The following is an 18,647-nucleotide window of genomic DNA, read 5'->3' on the forward strand; positions in this document are numbered from 1 at the left end:
TTGCAGTTAAAATGTAAAAAACTCTCTAATAAGCCCAATTTGGATAATTTGGTCTTTAAACAATAATTTTGAGCCTGGGAGCCGATTATGGATTGGGGAAGGTATTAACACCTCGTTCGTATTAACAGTACCCTCGCTAACAATATTGACTCGTATACCCTTAAAAATTATTTAATAAAAATTTCATTACTAAAGAAAAGTATTTTTTTTTTTGTGTTTGATAAAAGTTGATCTTGCTCCTACGTATCCCTAGGTGCTGATGAGAACCCTTTTTGGAAGGTTCTTATACACGATCTATCTAGGTTGGTGTTGGCCAAACTCACGGTTTGATTGAGCCTTTTTGAATGAGTAAGCGACGAAATTGTTTAAGTATAGATAAAAGAAGATGGAATAGACTTGAGGTGATAGGGTGCCATAATGCTTGAGGTGTTGATAAGCCAATGTGATGCTCGCACAAGGAATGCACAATGCTCTCACAAGGAATGCACAATGCTCTAACATGGAATAATCCTTAATTCACGAATGAATTTCAACTTAACTTAACTTGTTTATTTCATTAGCAACACACATACATATATAGGTAAGCCAACTTGGCTCCCACGAAAAATAGAAGACAAGACATTAAAGTCACAATTCATGGTGACCCAACATAGGATACCATTTAACTCATAAACTATTCCTACGTGCCTAAATTTGGTTAGCATGTTTTGGTGGCTACTTAATTACGTTGAAGAAGAGAATTAAAAAATGAAGATCATAGGATCCTTGTTGTAGCTTAAAATCCCATGACTTGATGAATTGATTGCCATATGATTCTAATTTTCATTGATGTCACAACCAAGTCTTCATCACATGGTCAATTTGTGCCTTAAATCCAAGTTAAAGACTCCACGGTTGAGGAATGAATGTTAAGGACATAAGACTCTCCTCCAAGTGAATTCACACGGCTAGAAATAACTTCAATTGAACACATGGTGAAATAGAAGTTAATTCTTCACTTAAATGTGTCCCACGGTTAAGAATTGATGAGCATATGATGCCTTCTCAATAGTAGAAATTCCTGCGGTTAATGAAGCTTATTTATGAGTAAAACAACCTAAACTTGTCCCATTTTTTGTTCAACTAAAGAATAAACATGCCTTGATCCTTTCCTATTAATCTAATGCAATTACGATAACTAAACACTAGAACAAGTTTAACTAGACAAAACAAATGGGGATTTTACTTTCTATTCTCATGTGTTTGGCTCACTCCCTTATTCGGTTTGGATTTGTACTTTTTGTTTTGAAAAATGTTTGCAATAATCATGTTACACAATTTTAAAAATTCTATTTGTATAAAATTTATTGTTATGACATTATGTACTTTTTCACACAAATATTTTAGGCTTATATCTCAGTTTGCTCAATGAAAGCTTTACTATGTGCTTAGCAATTTTGCAATCTTTGTCAATTTATTTCATTTAGCCAATTCAATTCGGTTTTGAAATTTTTTTAAGTTTTTATGGACAAAAATTTACTTTCTAAATAAATGTACATCCTAAAAAAATTAATAAGTTCTTTACAATTTTCACATATTCATCAGTCATGTTCCCCCTTTTTAAATGATGGCTTGCCCTCCAGCAAATGAAAAAATTGGTTTGTAAAGGAGATGTTTGATGAATATAGAAAATTATTAAGAATAAAACTAAACTAAAAATAAATTTTCAAACAATTAAACACACAACATACTTCAAACTAAAATTAAAAACAAGAAAGAAAATAACTAACCAATCACTAGGTTGCCTCCCTGTAAGCATTCGTTTAACGTCAATAGTGATGCCTGTTTTTCCATTTGTAGAGATTATTCTTATGCATTTCCGATTATGGATCCTGATTCATCACCCAAGTATGGTTTTAACCTTCGTCCATTCACTGTCAATTCAATTGCTCCATATTCTTCAACATTTTTTATCACAAATGGCCCAGTCCATCTGGTTTTAAATTTTCCTGAAGAAATTTCAATATTGAATTGAACAAAAGTACGTTTTGACCCTTGTAAAAATATTTTCTTCTAATTTTTGGAGCCATGGTACTTTTTAGCCTTTTCTTATACAGTCTTGAAGATTTATAGACTTAGGACCTCATTTCCTCAAGTTGATGTAATTTACTCTTTCTTTTTGTTCATGCATCATTTAAATCAAAGTTTGAAAACTTAAGTGCCCAATAGGCTTTATGCTCCAATTGAACTGATAAATAACAAGCTTTTCCATAAACTAGTTGATACGGAGTTTGGCCTATTGGTGATTTAAATGCAGTTCTATATGTCCATAAGGTATAATCCAACTTTTGTGACCAGTCTTTCCTTGAGGATGAGATTATCTTTTCTACAATTATTTTCAATTCTCTGTTGGATACTTCAGCTTGCCCATTGGTTTGTGGGTGATAAGGTGATGCTACCTTATGTCTAACATTATAAAATTCCAAAATCTTGTTTAATGGAGAGTTTACAAAATGAGATCCCCCATCACTTATGAGTACTCTTGGTGTTCCAAAGCGTGTGAAAATATTCTTTTTCAAAAATATTATAACTGTTTTTCCATCCGCTTTTGGTGTTGCTAATGCTTCTACCCATCTAGAAACATAGTCAACTGCCACCAAGATATATTCATTTGAAATGATGATGGGAAAGGACCCATGAAGTCAATGCCCCAACAGTAAAAAAAATCTATTTCCAAAATATTTTGTAAGGGCATTTCATTTCTTTTCCCAATTCCGCCACATCTTTGGCATGCATCACATTTTTTAACAACATTTTTAGCATCTTTAAAAATAGAGGACTAGAAAAAACCAGATTGGCAGACTTTTGCAACTTTTCTTTCTCCATTGTAGTGTCTTCCATAAGCTAAATTATAGCAATGCCATAAAATTGTATACGCCTCTTTCAAATCAACGCATCTTCTAACTATGTTGTCGATTCCTTCTTTGAATAGGTATAGCTCGTCCTAGACATAATGGTTGACCTCCTAGAGAATGTTTCACCATTGCTGATAGTTAAAGTGATCAGGAATGAATCCTAAAGCTTTGTAGTTGACTTTAGCAGCAAACCATGGTCTGTCTTGAATGAGAAATAGCTTTTCATCTGAGAATACTTCAACTATTTATCTTTCTCCTTTCTTGACTTCTTCATTGATTAATGTTGATAAGTGGTGTGCCACGAGATTATCTTTTCTACTTTTATCACGGATTTCAAAGTCAAATTCCTACAAAAGTAGCACTCGTCGTATTAACCGTGGTTTGGAGTCAGGTTTCTTTAGAAGGCATTTGATTGTGGCATGATTAGTAAAAACAATAATTTTGGCCCGAATCAAATAACTTCTAAATTTTCCAATACAATAGCTAGCAATTCCTTTTAAGTTGTGGCATAGTTAACTTGTGCCTCATTTAAAACTTTGCTAGCATAACTAATGCATGGAACACTTTCTCCCTCCTCTGTCCCAGGACTGCACCAACTGTATAATCACTAGCGTCACATATCAGTTCAAAAGGCAGATTCCAGTTTGGTGCAATTATGACAGGAGGAGTTACCAATAATTTTTTCAAAGTTTTGAATGCTTCTAAACATGAATTATCAAAGTTAAAAGCAAAATCTTTAAGGAGAAGATTGCAAAGAGGCTTCACTGTTTTGGAAAAGTCCTTGATAATGCAGTGGTAGAATACAACATATCCTAGAAAGCTTCTGATGCCTTTAATATTTGTTGGAGGTGGAAGCTTCTCTATAACCTCAACCTTTGTCTTATCAACTTCTATTCATTTCTTTGAATTATTGTCCCCCAAAACAATGCCTTCAGTGACCATGTAGTGGCATTTTTCTCAGTTCAATACCAAGTTGGTCTCAACACATCTTTCTAATACTATCTCCAGATTCTTCAGGCATAAATCAAAAAAATCTCAAAATACTGAGAAATCATCCATAAAGATCTCGATGTGTTTCTCAACTAAGTCTGTGAATATTGCCAACATGCATCTTTGAAAAGTGGTTGGTACATTATACAATCTGAACGACATATTTTTGTAGGCGTAGACACCAAAAGGACAAGTACGTGCTATCTTTTCTTGATCTTGTGGATCCACAGAAATTTGGTTGTATCCCGAATATCTGTCTAGGTAATAGTAGAAGGCCCACCATAATAATCTTTCTAGCATTTGATCCATGAAGCGGTAATCAATACATACCCTCCAATCAGTATCAACTCTAGTTGAAATGAGTTCATTGTTGTCATTTCGATTACCGTCATTCTTCTTTTTTCGGTACCACTTGAATAGGACTTACCCATTTGTTGTCCTAAATGGGGTAAATCATTCCAGTTTCTAACATTTTAACCACTTCTTTCCGAACAAATTCATTCATTGTTGGATTGAGCCTTCTCTATGGTTGAGCCACTAGTTTGTAATCATCCTCCATCATAATTTTATGCATATAATAAGAAGGACTGGTCCCTTTTAAGTTTTTTAGAGTCCAACCAATCGCAAGTTGGTGTTTCTCCAAGACTTGTATTAGTTTGTGTTCTTCCAAGGTGGAAAGTGAATTGATGATGATAAGTAGTTTGTTGGTCTTGCCTTCTAAGAATGCATACTTTAAATGCGAAGGTAATTCCTTCAATTCCAGTTCTAGTCCACCTTGATCTATTTCAAGCTTTCTTCTCAGATAAATTTGATCATCAGAAAGACTTATGGTTAATTTTTTTTTTCTCCGTCCTCTCGATTGAGTTCTTGCATATCCCAAGAGTCATGAGGTTGAGGCTATTCTAAGCAGATTTCTTCAAAAATATTGATCTAAAAACATTGCCCTTTATATCTTAGATGATGCATTGCTTTGAAAATGTCCAACTGAATTTCATCATTTCATACTCGAACTATCAGTTTTCCATTTTCCAAATCTATCGCCAATTTATCGTCATAAATGGACGTCTCAAAATGAGTGAGATTTCCACATCTTCGGGGATGCCAATTACAGCAAAATCCAATTGAATCAAGAATTTACAAGCACATCTTCTACAACCCCTTCTAGATTTGATGGATCTATCAAGTAGTTGTAGAGACATTCTTGTTGGCTTTAGCTGCAACCCTTCAATTCTCCTCATCATTGATAGTGGCATTAGGCTAACACTTTCCCCAAGATCACAAGTGCTTTGAAGGATTGCACTGTAAGTTGCGTAAAGTTGGATAATTTCTTTCTCCTGATAGCTCCTCTTCTTTGATAGCAGATCTTTCATGAACTTGGAATATGTTTGCATTTGTTTCAAGGCTTCGGAAAATGGAATGTTGATTTGTAATTACTTGAAGATTTCCATGAACCTAGCAAACTGCTCGACTTTTTTAGCTTTTGATGGAGCTGTGGAATAGGATATTGTTTTTCTGAAGTAGCGGGTATTGTTTTTCTTCTTTTTGTACACCGCTAGTTTCTAGTACCTCTATTTTTATGTACATTTTTTCATATTTTTCTTCTTCTCTTTCTTTTCCTTTTTCAACAACCCTTCCCACCATTTTTCCACTTCTGGTCGTAATACTTTCGCAATGCTCTAAAATAGCTTAATGAAGTTCAGATATATATCTGATCTGATCGTCCATATTTTTGATAGCATCGTTTGTGATCTTCTAATGTCTGATGGTGGTATGCATGAATTGCTCCAATATTTCCTCTAGTTTGTTTTGAGATTGGTGAGATGTTGATTGGTTGTTTATGAAATAGACTGACTTTTGATCAGCACAACCATGACACCAAAAGTTTTGTTCCTTCTTCCACTGATTTGGCAATTCTTATAGCTTTTGTTGCACCTTCTTGAGCTTATGTTGAAACTCCTATATGAAATTGTTTATTTCAATTTGGATGTCAAGATGCTGGTCCGTTTTCCTGAAATAAAACACCAGAAAGGAAATCTGTCTATTTCTAAAGAAAGATTAGTAAGAAAAGAAATTAATATACAAAGTTTATATTTTAAATTTTTATACAAATTTAAAAATGAAATTTGTAGATCAAGTAGAGAAAATTTTATGCACATTTATTAATGGTGTAATATACTACATAATTTTTTTCAATAAAGCAATTCCCCAATAGCGACTCCAAATTTTTGAGCAGAGATTCTGACTAGGTATTACCCCTTCAACGACAAAATGTGTCACATTGTTGAAGGAGATTTTCCATTTGCAAGTTTATTTTTATTTGATTTTAGAGTGATGAGTTATGAACAATTTATTTAATTAGTGACTTTATTTATTTACCCCCTTCTCAGTTTCCTTTTATTTATACCATAAAGGTCGGTCTCATTTTATTAAATTAATCATACCATTTCTTAGGAAAGGTTGGTATCAAAGAATAATAAAATGAACAAAAGATTAAAGTTAGCAAATAACTGTACCACTTCTTTCAAAGGGTTGGTATAAAGAATAAAAGAATAAAGAAATAAACATTAGTTGCGGAAAAGTGAATGACAGAAAATAAATGTTAGTTGTGGAAAATCAATGACAGAAAGTAAGATTTAGTTGCGAAAATAAATGACAGAAAGTAAATGTTAGCGGTTAGATTTATTTTTCATCACTCTTTTATTTTCTAAGTAAAATCCATTGATTGAATTGCACTTTTTGCTTATTATTCCTATGTATAAAGTTACAAACCATGGATTGGTTTGACCTTATGTTTTTAGGAATCTTTAATCAACAAATAAAATTTATAAGTTAACACTTTACTGTTTTACACTTGCATCTCATTTCAAGATTCAATTATAGTATAGTATAGGGTTATGTCGAAGCAAAGGGAATTGCATTAATAGAAGAAAATCATATAGGCATATTATAGAAAAAATAATGATTAACAACTTTTTGATGGTTTTGGTTATGCTATTGCATAAAGGTTAACAAAGAAACATAAGTTAATATTCACAAATTCTTGAGGAGAAAATTGGTTTGAAATATGGAATTATGTCTAGACTCAAATTATTTTGAAAAACATTAAACAAGCTATGTGTTATACTTTTGCTTAATTCCACACACCAAGTCTAAATCCACCATCTAGTATCTTAATATAATAAGATAATTTTCAAACTTATGTAATACACTAAATAATAATTAACTGCCACTCGTCGTAGTAGGTTGTCACACCTACTTCAGGCTCCACTAACATTATATAGCTTTGAACATAAGTTGCTTAAAATAGATTCTTTGATATGGAAAGTGAACTAAGGTGTAGGTTATACATTTTAGTTCACTTGTCAACACTTTAAGAAAAAGAATTTTTGGATCTTTAAATCAAGTTTTAGGTGATCAAGCTAAAACCACATTAAGAACTTCTTAAAGAATCAAAACTTAACCAAAAGTAATAACTTAAATGTATTGAAATCAGAAGATGATACAAATGAAGAAAAGGAATAACATTACACCATAATCTAAATCAATGTGTAGGAGCATGAACCATCTATCTAAAGATGAGAATCTTTTGGACCCAAATGAGATAACAAAATTAACTTCTGTATAACATTTGTCAACTCCTTTCTCCTCTTGAATTCTAAGATAAAATTACAAGAATTTACCTAAAAACAAGCATGGAACCGTGGCCCCAAAATACTAGATCCTAGAGAGAAGTTTTTGTGGAGAAAAGAAGTGAAGAATGGAATGTAGAACGTGTGCTATCTCCTTTGAAAGTGTGGAAGAGGGGCTTTATTTATAGGCAATCAGGTAACCGCCTGGCCCTCTTTTTGGTCCTTGGGCAAGCAGCTTAGTCAATTGCTTGTTGTTGACTCACCAAAGGTTGTTGTGAGCTACTTGACTAGGCTATTGTGGGCTATTCTGGAAATTACTCAGGGGCCTTGTGAAGTGAGGTCATGCATAATATAATTGTTGCTCGGTGGCTAAGTCAAGTTGACCGCTTGTTGGGTCCACCTGCCTGGCTGCTCAGTTGGCACCGCTCAGCTACTTGCTTGAGCAGCTTGTCCTACTCTGGCCAGGTGTGTAGTTCCACGTTGGGCAGTCAAGGTGCACTTTGAGCTGCCGGCTTGAGTAGGTTGGCTTGTGTTAGGCTTGAGTCTGATCATGTAAAGCTTGTGTCTGACAAAGCCAAGTTAGTGTTAGGTCAGCTAGGCGGACCTATTTGTCCAGGCTAGACTGCTTAGCGATCAGCTTCATGTTTTTGGTCCATGATTGTGACCAAGTACTTAGCTTGCCATGTGTGCATCAAAAGGGATTTATGTGGACACCTACTTTCTTGACTATTTTTATAATTTTTTTATTCTCTTTGATTTTTCCTAAAAAAACTTCACACAAAGATTTGGAAAAGAAGTGGACAAAATATACAATCAAAGTGTGACAATTTAACTAAAAAGTGATGAATTAAGTTGGTTTTGCTTGAATTACATGGGATAAGTGCGATGAAAAGTGTATGAAAATTAGGTATTTTTGGCACTTATCAGGAAGCCAAGTTGGCTTGCCTATATATGTGAGCTCATTCACCATGAAATAAACAAGTTAAGTTGAGAATAATTCATATTGAATAGAGGATTAGTCTTTTTGAGAGCATTGTGCATTCTCAAAACCTTATTGGCTGAACCAAGATTAAATTTTATTATCAAGAACCAAGTTCTTGTGGCGCACATCACCTTGGCTTATCAACACCTCAAGTGTTGAAGTGCCCTATCACCTTAACTCTATTCCATCTTCTTTTATTTTACTTAATCAATTCTGCGGCTTTCTCATTCATAAAAGGCTCAATAAAACCGTAAGTTTGGCCAACACCAACCAAGATAGATCGTGTAAAAGAGCCTTCCAAAAAGGGTTCACATCAATTGGAATCAGAGCTAGTCGCTTGCTTGGTGCTTATCTTTCTTTCTTGGCTGAAGAGTCTAGTCTATTTTATTTTTTATTTACAAAGTGTCAAAGTCCAAAAATCAAAAATAAAAAAGTGTCAAATTCCAACAAATTGAAAAACTGATTCTACAAAATGTTCAAAAGAATCAAAAGTGTCAAAAAGTGTCCAAAGTTCCAAAGAATTCAACAAAGTCTCAAGTTTCTTTCTTTTGTGATATAACTCAAGTCACAACATTTCCATCTTGAAAAGTTGGGGTGATTTGTTTCACAATTTTCTTGGTTCCATACTTGGTTTACTTAAGAAGGTCATGGAGGATAGAGTGTTGAGTGATACACAATTTTTTACATTTTCCACAAACAAAAAGTGAGTGATACACGTGACCGAGTGAAATGTCAAACCATTCCAACCATTCCAATCATGAAAGTGATAGTTGTCCATTGTCCCCTGGCAAAACAACCCTACATGCTATGATGACAACACAATTTCAGACTCTCCAAAGACAAATGGGGCAAATGAGATTGGAGTATGATAGGAGGCTTGATTATCGTGCACATAAGTAGTGAAGTGATTCAGATGATGAAGGAGGTAGGGGAGACAAAGGAGGGATTCATAGGGGGAAGGAGAAGGGGGGATGATAAGTAGGAGGGGATCAAAATAAAGGTGCCAACGTTTATTGGGAAAAATGATATGGAGGCTTACTTTGAGTAGGAGTTAAAAATTGAACAAGTGTTTGATTGTAATTCTTAAAATGAGGAGAAGAAGGTTAAGGTGGCAGAATTAAAATTCAAGGAGTTTTCCTTGATTTAGTGGGATCAACTTCAGAAGAAGAGGAGAAGGATTAATGTTGAACCAATTGATACATGGGATAAAATGAAGTTGATTATGAGGAGAAGGTTTCTTCCTAACTCATATCAAACATATAATCATAACAAGCTTCAAAGACTCACACATGGGTCTAAGAGTGTTGATGAGTATTTCAAGGAAATGGAATTAGCTTTGCTAAGGTCTAATTTCCAAGAGGACTAAGAAGCCACTATGGCTAGGTTCTTGCATGGGTTAAACCACGACATTTAAGATATTGTTCAGTTACAACACTATGTTGAGTTGGATGACTTGGTTCAATAAGCCATCAAAGTGGATGAGCAATTCAAAAGGAAAAAGCCCAAATTTTCATCGGGGTCTAGTTTGAAATATCAATCATCAAAATCGGTAGACAAATCCAAGAAGGAGTGACACAAGATGTTACACCTAATGCCAAGGAAGCCATGACAATAATTCAAGGTAAACAACATATGGTGGCTAATCAAAGGAGTAGAGATGTGAAATGCTTCAACTGCTTAGGCCTTGGACATATTGCTTCTCAATGTCCTACAAGGAAGACCATGATCATGATGAATGGTGAAGTGGAGTCTCAATCTAAGGCTTCAAGTTATGAAGAGGATGATCATGAGGAAGATGATGCCATTGTTCCTGAAGGAGACTTACTAATGGCGAAGAGGCTCTTAGAAAGTCGAATCAAGGACCATGAAGTGGATCAAAGAGGGAACATCTTCCATACAAGGTGTTTAGTAGGTGGTTAGTTTCTTGTTTGATTATTGATAGTGGAAGTTGTACAAATGCGCTTAGTACAAGATTAGTATCAAAATTTAATCTTGAAACTAAAGTACATCTCACTCCATACTGGTTACAATGGTTGAGTGAGGTGAGAGAAATGCTTGTGGACAAGCAGGATGAAGTTCATTTCTCTATTTGGAACTATGAGGATTCAATACTATGTGATATTGTGGATATCCAGGCTAGTCATTTGTTGCTAGGTTGTCCATGGCAACATGACAAAAGAGCTACACATGATGGTCATACCAACAAGTACACATGTGTGCTCAAGAAGAGAAGGGTGTTTCTTTCACTATTGACACCTGAACAATTCATTGAGGATAAGAAGATCTTGAGGGAAAAAATAGAGATATAGCGAAGAGAAAAGGAGAGAAAAACAAAAGAGAGAGAAACAAAAACAAATACAAAAAGAGAGAGATGGAAAACCAATTTATCTCATGAAAAACGTGGAAGAAAAGAGAGTTGTTCTTGGAAAACAACCATCACTACTTCTATTTTGTTTCACAACTAATGTTATATTGCCAAATTTTATCTCTAAAGTTTTTCAGGAACTTGGAGTTGTGAAGAGGGTTAATGACCCTTGGGAGGCCAAAACTGTACTTATTTGTATTGAAATGGGATTATTGGATGGCATAGTTAACCAAGTTGTGTTCACCAAGGGCACAATCAACCTAAAGTCTATGAACATGCTTACAAACTTGAGCTTCAAGGTAAGTATACTCCTAAAGGTGATACAATCAATGTGCTTGATATGTTTCCTTTTGATGTAGGTGATGGACGACAAATTTCGAGGTCGAAATCATTTCAAGAATGAGGGGATGATGCAATACCCAAGGAGACCAAGCTTGACTATGATGTCCTTGAGGGTATGAGTGGACCAATGACAACGGCACTGGAAAAAAGGGCACAAAATTCCCTTGGACAACTCATTGGATGGATCCATGATGGTGAGCCAAATTTAGTCCAAGGGGTGTCAAGAAGCTCATTTGCATCAAAGTCCATGGTTCTAACAGAGCCAAAGATGGACCAGGCCATGCGCACGGGGCCAAGTGCATCAGGCACCAAGCCCGACCGAGGCACATGCCTATGCGCATCAGGCACATCTTAATGAGGCAAGGAGCATGGCACACCAAGTGATGAGCCAGGTGTTGGGCTAATCTGGCCTAGCTAACACTTTAGTGTTGCTCATTTTTAATTTCAATAATAATTGTGTAGGCCAAGTTTGGGCCAACACTTAGTATATTTTATTTTATAGTTTGTTTAATAAATTTTCCCTGGAATAATGTGTATTTTTATAAATGGCTCATTGGGACTTAAACAAGCCTAAAAGTGTAACCGACACTTTAATGCTTGGGCCAACTTTTATTTTTCATGAACCAATGGCACTCTCACTTTGTTTTTTGTTACTTGGCATGTAAATAAAGACAAATGGAGGTGTTTTAGAGTAAATTCTCGTGGTAATCATGATTATGACCGAATGAGACTTAAATGGGTCATTAACGGTGGTTTACACCATGTTTGGACCATTGGTGCATAATTCTGCTAGGATATATCAGCAAACAACATGCTAAGTCAATTTGAGAGTTTTTAGAGAAAAGTTGCTCATGGGAAACTTGAAGTGTATGGTGGGAGCCTTAATGTGCTCATTAATGAAGGTTTAACACTGTGAAGAAGATCTTGCTCCTAACCTTGGTACAGTTTTGATGAAGACACCTAGATCACAAAAAGAAGAAAAGGAAGAAGACCATGAAGACATAGAAGACTCAAGCTTCAAGAGAATTATAGATTAAGTGTCCATATAGTCTAAAATTCAAAGTCAAAGGCTAAGTAATGAGTTACTTGACCTGGTTAGCAGGTTACCAGAATTGTGTAACAGGTTACCTGAACTGTGAGGCAGTTGGTAACAGGTTACTAGAACTGCATAACAGGTTACTTGACTGAGAATATAGTTACAAAGCAAAACAGACTGATGTAATCGATTAATTCAATATAATAATCGATAACCACCTTAGGCATAAAATTTGGGTAATCGATTACCACTTCGTGACAATTGATTACACAAAGCTCTTGAAACCAAATTTTCAAATTCAAATGAACAACTTTCATCCAAAGTGAACAGATTTCATTCCAATCGCGTCTCCTCTTGATGGAAGTTATCATGGCTGATTGGAAGCCTATTTAAAGGCATTGAGACATCCAACTTATAACACATGAAATACACAATTGCTTACAATCACACAAAACTTTCAAACACTTAGTAAACAATTTTCTGAACATTTCTCTTGAGCAACTTTGTTCCTAAACTTTTATATTTTCTGAAGTTCCTTGTTAAAGTGCAAATTTTTCTAAACTTTAAAAAGATAAAGAGCATTTTATACTAAGTATTTATATTGTGAAATCAAAGATTGCAAGTTATAGAATTGTTAAAACTTGTAAAGGCAATCCTGTCATTGTTATATTCTTCATCTTGGTTGTAAACCTTTAATCACAAAGGTGTGTTGAGAAGGGGAAAAGAGTTCACTTGAAAAGGGAATATTCAAGGGTAGATAAGTTGTGACTGTGTAAGGTACAAAAATATCAGGAAGAGAAATTGTAAATACAACTCAAATTATCTAGTTGAAAAATCTCTTGTGTGGTAAGAGTACTGCATGTAACCTTCGGTGGACAAGAAGGTGAACCATTATAAAAAACTCTTTGTGTAATATTCCTCTACTTATTCTTGTCATTTACTTTTTCTTTACTTGGTTGAATTCTGCATAAATAATCCGCTGCACATAAACTTTGATAACATAGTAGAAAAATCAATCATATTCTCCCAACAACTACTTCACCACCCTCTTAGTTGGCATCTTAAACTTACAATTGGCACTAAAGCTTATTTTGAGTAATCTATTCTCAAATTTGATCTTGTATCTAGGAGTTATTTTATTTCCTTATTTCAAAGAACAATTAATACTTTCCTTTTAGGCATTAAGCAGACGAACTAGTAGTTGTATTAAAGTGGCATTTAAGGCTTGTGTAATCCAGGTACAAAGCATGAGACATGAATACATTGCCTTTCTTGGAAGGGGCATGAACTACAAGGTGTGAAGAATTGATTTCCTTTCCATACTCGGGCCAAATCAGAATTCAAATACATCAACTCATGGAGATTGTTTCCTTACATGAAGGGGGCGTGAAATACAAATTATGGGGGAGTAATTTCTTTCCATACTCGGACCAAATCAAGTTTCAAATTGGCTCCAAATTATGAAGATATTGGCAAGATAATGGCAAGCTTCAAAACTTGCGAAATTGAGATTCAACACATGTGGGAAATAGACCAAGGCAATCAGATTCAAAATTTGTTCCCAATCAATAAAAGATCATGACACATCCTTTCCTTAATGGGATTGGCATGAAGATTCAAGGAGAGGGAAATTCAAAAACATTGCCTTATGGATCAATTTCAGATTGGAAGAATAAACACCTTCCTTATTTGAATTTGGCATGTGTTTGGCGTGCAAATCATGAGGATACACCAGCATAATTTCCTTTCCTTAATGATAGCAACATGTTTGGAAATCATTCAAGGCAATGGATTCTTTCCTTAATTGCACCAAAGGAATGTATTCAGCCTACAAACATGAATGGGGATGTGATCATCAAGGAGGATTCATTCAGCATTCAAATTCTTGCCTTAAACACAAAAAGCACATGTGGAATTGAATAAGAATACTCAATCAATGTAATTTACACTCTCTTTCACGTGGGAAATGAGACTTGGCCAAATTCCCTATGCTATTTGTACTTGTTTTGGCTATTGAATAAAATACTTCAGATTTTACCTTGCATAATCTTTCCTTGCTAGTTGCGAATTCTCCTAGTTTATTGGTTGAACCAAGATCATTTCTTATCAAGGTTCTTATTCCTTGTGGCAAAATTCATTAGGCTTATCAAGCAATCAAGCTTGTGGCACCTTCACCTTCTACCTTTTCCAAGTTCTTTTATCCTCACATACAATCCCATACCCCATGACCAAAAATCCCTACAATCACCTAATCCAATTCATCATCTACAAATTCATTCAATAAACCACAACTCTCGACCAAATATAACATCCAAAACACCAAAAATACTAACACCAACACCCTTAGCCCACAGCCAAATCACAAAACAAAATCCCCAAAAACAAGTTTCAAAGTATAAACATCAAATTCTTCTCAAAGACTTACATCCAAGAACGACCAACAATCAAATTCCATAATCCTCCAAAAAGGGATTCTATCAAGTGCTATTCAGATCTAGCCTTGGTGTAAGTCCATTTAGTTTTTGTTTGTCTCAATCAAAAATCAAAATATTTCCCTTATCCACAATACCGAAAAACAACCAAAAGAAACCAAAAAAATATTTCCCTTACCCACAAAACCGAAAAATCTGATGCAACCAAAGATTTTGAAATTGTTCATTTGAAAAATCTGTTTTGATGTGTTAGTAAGATTTTGGGGTTGTTTTGGAAAATATGATGCAACCAAAGATTTTGAAATTTTTTACTTAGGCACTTCTTGCGAACATGTGAATTTGTGTTTGGTTGATTGAAAAAGCAGGATGTTGGGGCTGTTTTGATAGTGTTAAAAACATCATAACTTTAGCAAACCATAGTCACAATATGAACATTAAAATGAGCCAAAAAGTATGAGAAAAAAGTATAGGCTTAGAAAAATTGTGTGCTTCGATTTACTTAACAACATGCCTTAGAATTGTTTGTTTCTAACTCCTAGGAATGGAAAATTTGCATTATAAAATGTTTTGTAGGAGTGGAACATTTTTCTCAAGGAAAGGAAAGAAAGTTGAGAAGGAAGCAAAGAAAAGCACCAAAATTTTCAACAAGGATGCAAAGCGTATGTTCAAGTATATCACTCTCAAGAGTGCACTGGCCCTAGAGGAAATTTTCAACTTGCAATAAGACGAATTTGATGAGTTCATGCTCATGGTGGCCAAATTCAGATGGAACAAGCTCACGTCACCCAACAAGATGTTCTCTTTGGATATTGTGAAGCAATTCTACGCCATTTCAATCGTGTCGGGGGAAGCAAGAGCCAATAGATATACTTGGGTCAACAGCAAAAAGAGTGTACTATGATAAGTACATGATTAATGAGTACCTAGGAAAACCATGATCTCCTAGCCCGAATTGTGACCATGACCTTTGCACATTCCAACTCAAAATAAGAGTATTTTCTTCGGGGGAAGGAGACTTTCATGATGATGCTCAAGTGAGGAGAAGTTTATGCTTGCAAGGATTGGAGGTCAACCAAAGTGGCCCGGTGTTCCGATTTTGTATGACTCAAGCATCCCAAATTTGGACCATCTTTGTGTTGTCAAACATTTGGTCAGCTTCTCATGTCTTGTATCTACCTCTAGGCAAAGCAAAGCTTATCAACTCCATCTATGAGGACGAACCCATTGACATAACGCTCATCATCTCGGATGTTATGGATCATTGCATAACAAGGGGTATAGTTTCTTTAATTTTACCTTCACTTATCACTGACCTATGTAGGTACCAAGAAGTTCCCGGACCTTATGAATAAATCATGGTACTCAAAACCAAGGTCAACACCTATTATATCCAATCACATTGCAAAGAAAGAAGCTTGGCCCAAGATAGCGCCGACTTGAGGAAGAAATTTGGAGATGTGGGTTCCTCTTCTCAACCACCACGTAGGAGGGCAAGTAATGCCACTTTGGAAGCAATTGTTGAAGAATGACATTTCCAAAACCAACAATAAATTGCTTACTTTCGTGGAATTACTAGCATGTATAGAAGCTTTCAAAGCATCTATGCCTCTCATCCAAACTTCCTAGGTGGAAGCTAGGAGGAGTTTGTTGCTAACACTCAATGGTCGGAGGGAAGATCACAAGGCCTTGATGAAGATGAAGAAGATTGGTCGGAGGAGTTTTCGCTTTACTTTATTTTTATGCATTTGATATTTTGCAAAGACTATTTCCCTGTTTTTGTACCTTAAACTTTGTTATTTGTTTCCTTGTATTTAATTTTAGTTTAAATTATGTTGTGTTATTTAAATTGTTTGCAAATTGTTAGTTTAGTTATATTTTTAATAATTTTCCATATTCATCAAACATCTCCTTTCAAAAATAATTTTTTTTCATTAGCTTGAGGACAAACCATCATTTAAGGAGGGAGAACATGGTTAATGAATATGTGAAAATTATAATTTTTTGTAGAAAGTAATTTGTTTGTCCATAAAAACTCAAAAAAAAGTTCATAAACCGAATTGAATTTGCTAGATGAAATTAATTGACAAAGTTTGCATGATTGAAAAAATGCTAAATCACATTTTTAAGCTAGAAAAATGAGATATAAGCCTTAAACGTTTTTTGGAAAATCACATATTTTCATAACAAGAAAATTTTATGCAAAAGGAAATTTTAAATTTGTGTAACATGATTGTTGCAAACAATTTTTCAAAACAAAAGTGTAAGTCCAAACCAAGTGAGGGAGTGAGCCAAACACATATGAAAGACTAAAATCAACATTTGTTTTGTCTAATTAAACTTGTTTTAGTCTTTATTTCTCTTAATTGCATAAGATTGATAGGAAAGGATCAAGGCATGTTTATTCTTTAGTTGAACCAAAATGGCCAAAATGTCTAACCAAAAATAGGATCATCCTTTGATAAGCCTATTTGAGCCAAACAAAGTGAATTTGTTTTTCAAACACATGAGCAAAGAGAGCATAAATTTTGAAAAGTGTTTGAAAAAGAATAACTTGGAGGGATATTTGTAGGCTTGGCTTCTTGAAAATGAAAAATAAAAAGATTTTTCAATCTCTTTACAAAAATCAACAAAATTTGTCAAAAATAGAAAAACAAAAAGAGATTCAAAAATACAATGAAAATGCCAAAAATAGCCAAGGTTCAAAAGCTAAAAGGTTGGGAAGAAATTATGAAAGAAAGCAAAAGTGAAATGCTTAAAGTGAGAAAAAATTTGAAATTTGTTGCTCTCTTGAAATAAATTTGCTTATCCAAGAAAAACAATGATTTTATCAAGCCTAGTTTCATTACAACCGAAAACAAGTTCTCAGTGATCCTTGATTGAATATGCAATTTAAGAGAATGTGTAAGACAAAGACCAAGTTCAAATTACTATATTCAAATGGTTCAATATTGAGTGAAACACTTACAACCCTTGAAAAGTTCTATCTTTGAACTTATGTGCACAACAAAACACTTTTTCACTGAAAAATATTTGCTTTGATTTTGTTACACAATTTTCGATGAACATAAGCATAAAAATTGATGTTTGAAGCATTATGTGAGTTTCACAAATCTTGAAAATTTTCATTGAAAATTTTGGGGATGCTTAAGTAAAATTTGAAATCATGTCAATCTAATCATAAAATATTAGCCAATGTAATTCGGATGTGCTTTACCATTTGCTTGAGGACAAATAAAGTTTTAGGTTGGGGGGATTTGATAAGTGCCAAAAATACCTAATTTTCATAAAATTTTCATGGTACTTATCCTATGCAAATCATGCAAAACCAACTTAATTCAACACTTTTTAGATAAATTGTCGTATTGTGGTTGTATATTTTTGTCCACCTCTTTTCCAAATCTTTGTGTAAAGTTTCTAGGAAAATTTGAAGAGAAGAAAAAGATCAAGAAATAGTCAAGCAAGGAGGTGTCCACATAAGCCACTTGTGATACACACATGGCAAGCTAAGTGCTTGACCACAAGCATGGACCAACAACATGAAGCTACTCACTAAGCAGCCTAGCAAGGACACTTAGAACTGCCCAGTTGACCTGGCACCAACTTAGCTTGGTTAGACACAAGCTTCACATGGTCAAACTCAAGCATGACACAAGTCAACCTACTGAAGCAGGCAGCTCAGCGTGCACTTGGGACCGCATAGCTGGAACCACACACCTGGCTAGAATAGCACAAGATGCTCAGGCAGGTAGCTCAGCAACTAGGCGAGCTGACCGATCAAAGAGCCAACTTGACTTAGCCACCAAGCAACATTGATATCATGCATGACCTCACTTGACAAGGCATCTAAGCACTTTTAAGAGTATCTCACAATAGCCTGGTCAAGTAGCTCACAACTAGCTTTGGTGAGTCAACAACAAGCAATTGACAAAGTTGCTTGGTCATGGACCAAACCCATGCTGAAGGGTTTGGTGCGCCCA

This window comes from Lupinus angustifolius, chromosome LG01, assembly GCF_001865875.1.
Source record: "Lupinus angustifolius cultivar Tanjil chromosome LG01, LupAngTanjil_v1.0, whole genome shotgun sequence".
Classification (NCBI taxonomy): Eukaryota; Viridiplantae; Streptophyta; class Magnoliopsida; order Fabales; family Fabaceae; genus Lupinus; species Lupinus angustifolius.